The sequence below is a fragment of the Myotis davidii genome, unplaced genomic scaffold (genome assembly GCF_000327345.1).
Source record: "Myotis davidii unplaced genomic scaffold, ASM32734v1 scaffold77, whole genome shotgun sequence".
NCBI classification, from domain to species: domain Eukaryota; kingdom Metazoa; phylum Chordata; class Mammalia; order Chiroptera; family Vespertilionidae; genus Myotis; species Myotis davidii.
The window spans coordinates 1,065,615-1,069,960 of record NW_006289713.1 but is presented as its reverse complement, the minus strand read 5'-3'; the positions used below and the strand labels follow the sequence as shown (position 1 = coordinate 1,069,960).

At 59.0% G+C, this 4,346-nt stretch overlaps 1 pseudogene; it reads right to left on the bottom strand.

Moving 5' to 3' along the window:
- Positions 1-3,808, bottom strand: part of LOC102754799 — an 8,515-nt pseudogene extending 4,707 nt beyond the window's left edge.
- Between the last annotated feature and the right edge of the window lie 538 nt (positions 3,809-4,346).

Sequence of the window (4,346 nt, the reverse complement as noted above, 5' to 3'; positions counted from 1 at the left end):
TCTCTCTCTCCCTCTCTCTCTCTCCCTCCTCCCCCCTCCCACTCCCTCCATGTACACCCTGGCCCTGATTGTCTTTTGTCCCTGCTGTTCAGAGCCCCTCTGTCCCTTGGCTGCACCTCATTAGGACCTGCCGGGCATTTCTTAGTTGCCCACGGGCCCTCATCTTGTTATCAGTTGGAAATGAATCAGATTAGGAAACAGAGGAGTGGGGGGTGTTATCGCCTGGTGCACACGGGGCTCTCAGCTAATCTCTGGCGGCCCTGGGTTCGAGAGGAAATGTAGTTGCGACACTGAGCCCTTCTTACCGTCACTGTCATGTCCGCGGCCAGACGGTGGGGGACATGGGCATGAGGTAGAACAAGGGAGGGGGTGAGGACAGGAGGCCAAGCCGCAGCTGCTCCACCCACATGTGCACACTCACACTTGTGCACACACATGCACATGCACACACAGGGAGCTTCTGGACGCTTGCACACCTTCCCCATCACCAAGCCTTGCATCTCACCCTTCCATTGTTGTCACACGCCCACCCACATGCCCTGACCACATCACTCTCAGCTGGATGGCTTCTCAGGCTTTGTCCCAGGCGCCCTGCAGCCCATTCTGCTTTCAGCATATAGAGCGGCCCTGCTAAACGGCCACGTGACTGGCCACTTTCCTAGCCAAGGGCTCCCATCGCTTTCAGGGCCAGCTGTCCGGTCCCCACCATCATGACTGTGGCCTTCAGGCCCAGCTCCTGCCCCACATCTGCCCTCGCCTCCCACTGCCCTTCAGCTTCCTTTGCCCCTGCCACCCGGCCTCCTTGCTCCTCCTCGGTGCCCCAGTTTTGCACATGCTGTTCCCTCTGCCTGGAAAACTTTCCTCCACCAACCACCCGGCTGACTCCCGCACATGCCAGCTCACTCGGCTCTCCTGTCATTTCCTCAGAGCATCGAGGTCCCCTTCAGGTCCCTGGTCTCAGAGGCTCTGGCCCCCTGTGCTGTGCCCTCATACATGGGTTCCCTTGTCCCCACTGGGACTACACTTTTCTGGATGTGATATCTTGTTTACTGCCCACCTCCCACCAGACTGTGGGCAGGAGGAGATGGGGACCGATAGGCCTCCACCAGGCCCAGCTTCTCAGTACCCAGCCTGGGACCTGGCCACACTAGACAGCGGTTGAATGAACAGGTATAAACACCCAGAGACACTGACACCTGAGTACACACCAAGGAACACACAAACACAACCACAACACTGCATGGAAACCCCCACGTAGACAGACACAGACAGACTCACAGATGTGGCTCTGAAAAAAACCTAGGTGTAAGAGGGCTCAGAAATACCGAGACACACCCATGTGCCCACTGTTTCCTATGGGCTCACTGAATCTCAGTAGCTGCTGGGTGCCCCCGTGACATGGCTCCCGTGCACCGCAACCTGGCCCCTCAGGGGGGGGTCCCTGTCTGTGCGGCCTCCTGCATCCTGTTTTCCTGGCCTTGGCTTCAGGAGCCTCTTCCCAGCCCACAGGCTGCCGGGGCAGGAGTCTTTAGGCCCTGGATATGGTCGTGGAAGATAGCACTTACAACAGGTAACTTCAGACCCAGTGCGTAGAGTCACAGCCAGCGTGACTCGCCCCTCTGGTGAACACAGGCGTTGTAAAGAAAAGTTACAGTTTCAGGAAAGGATTGGATGAGCACCCACAAAGCTAAAGCTTGGCATTTTTCTCAGCAACATTTGACTTTTGGAGTCACTGCTAAGGGTAACCCAGGTCAGGGTCTCTGTCTCAGGCTCAGGGAGGTTCCAGCTGGAAACAGGCAGCCGCGGTGGCGGACAGGATGGAGGTGAGGAGCGGGCCGAGCAGACAGACAGCGGATCACAGAGAGGGCAGGCCCCCAGGCAGAGCGGGTGGTTGGGCAGAAGGCAGAAGGGCAGCAAACAGGGCCTGGACATAGCAGTCCAGAGGGGTCTTATCTGGCTTCATCTGGGGGCAGGGGTAGGTGGGGCATCTGGCCAGAGGAAGCCAGAAGAGGTGGGTGCACAGACAGGCCTGCAGGCCCGGCAGCAGGAAATGGGGCTCTGAGGCTCCCAGGCAGCTCGTCAGCCAAAGCTGAGAAAAGCAGTGGAGCCTCCTCAGGGTTCTGCTCGTGTCTGCGGGTCCCTGTACCAGTCCTCGCCTGGTGAGAGCCCGCCTTTCTGCCGTCACCAGCCCCTGAACCAGGGAGAGCTAGAGCCATGCATGCTAAGCACCAGGCAGGGGAGATGACCTGAGGGGATGCCTCTGTCACCTTGTTTTCAAATCGAAGGGCGTTTCCCTGGTTACCAGCAGCCTGACCTTCCATCAGCCAGACAGTCTTCCCCAAGAAGGGTGTTCTCGAATTCTCTTTCCGAGATAGCGCTAGCAGCTTCTAGGTCCCTCTGTCCTGATTTTAGTTTCCTTTTATCAGGCCCAGGCCTCGCCCTTCCCCACCGCACTTTGCAACCGCTTTGGCGGGACCCGTGTGCTCAGGGCAAATGCTGGAGGGTTTCCGCAGCGCCCAGGTCTCCTCGCACTATTTTCTTGTCCCCCAGGGGCTGGTGGCTGGCCTGGCGTCTCTCGGATGGAAATGCTGAAGACTCCTTGGCTGATCTGAGAAACGTGAGAACAGGGCTGGGAAAATCGGCCGTTTTTGTGGTTTGGGGGTTTGAAGCAAGTTTCACAACTGAGCTCCCAAGAACATGGTCCAGTCAGATGCGCTCCCCGCCCGGGGGCCCAGTTCCCTGCTGGCAGCCGTGCTGACCCACCGCCTGCTGGGCACTGGGTGGGGCGCAGGCCGAGGCAGGGGGCTTCAATGCCTGCCTCCTGTGGTCCCCACTCTCCTTCTTTAGGGGATGAATGCTGAGAAGATGGAACCTTTTGGGGGGATTCTTGTGGTTTCTACCTCATCCTTCAGTGTGGGGCGAGGCATCTGCTTGACACCCACACTCCCATCCTGCAAATCTTTCTCAGATGCCCCTGGGGCAGCTGTACCCTTAAGCCTTCATTTGTGGGGACATAAAGTCCAAGAAGTTTTGTTGCCATAATCCGGGGCTGAGGTTGACTGACGGGAGGTATATTAGAGGGATCTGTTCTGGGGGTTCAGGGAGAGAGGGAGGAGCCAGGAAGGCACACCCAGTCTACTCTGAGTCCCCAGAACTTCCACTACCTTGTCTGCAGACAGCACTCAGCTGGGGTGGGGAAGGGGTCCCCAAGTGGCCTGGTTCCCCAGCCTGTCCTTCCACCCTGGGAAGTCCCAAGCTGCCTCAGGCCAACCAGGGGCAGAACTGAAATTGGTGACATCTGCCTCTCTGGCCCCTTGGCTCCCCCACCCCACCCACTCTCCCCGGACTCTTCCTGCAGGAGCCTCCAAACCCTGCGGAACAGCAGACATCGCTGTCCCTGAGTGAGCCTTGCTCTCCTGTGTTCGCCAGGCGCCCCCCGCTACCACCCCCCCCACACCTGGGCCCTTTGTGAGCCAGATCCTCTCCATTTCTGGTGGTTGGTGGGTGATTATGCACCTATTGTCCTTCTGTTCAGGCCACAGAGGCCTGGGCCCCTGCACGTTTCTCAGACATTTCACCTCCCCGTGGAGGAGAAACTACCGTAAAGCACCAGGCAGGGTCATTCCTGCCCAAGGACATGATATGAAGCAGTGGTGGGCTTTCAGGACAAGTGAGGTGGGGCTGGGGACCTTCCACATCCTGCAGGGCAGCTGGGAAAACAGCGGGGGCTGGAAGTCACCAGATCCTCAGCCCGGAGATGGCCAGTCAGGTACTTGGCCAGGGGCGTGGTCAGGTGGCCAGCAGACATGGTGGGTCTCAGAGAGGCAGGGCAGCCCTGCGGAGAGTCCTGAGTAGCAACACTCAGGGGCCAGACACAGGATTTGAGCAGAACCATGGAGCCCACTCAGTCAGAACCAGATAAACCTGGACAACCGAATACATCCAGGCGGACAGTTAGCCAGGATCTGAGAAGCCCTCAGGGTCCACCCTTTGGGTCCCGTAGCTGGGCCAATGAGGCTGACAGCGCCCAGACAGGGCTGCCGGGGCTGGGCTGGCCCAGGAAGGCTGGGTGCTCTGGGTGCATGTGCTGGGTGCTTGTGTCCCCCTTCCCGTTCCCTATCCATATGCCCCCTCCCAGCTTCCTGTTTCTGTTTTGGGGCCACAGGAACTTCCTCTTCTCATCACAGTTCAAAATGGCTTGCTGGTCTCAGCGGGAAGCCCGGTGTGGGGGCTGGTCATCCCAGCCCAAGGGACATCCACAGAGGGAAGGGCAGGGCGACTCTGTGGCCTGGGAGGGGCCGGCCCTCTGAAGGGCACGTGGTCCCTCCCACAGTGCTCCTGCTGCA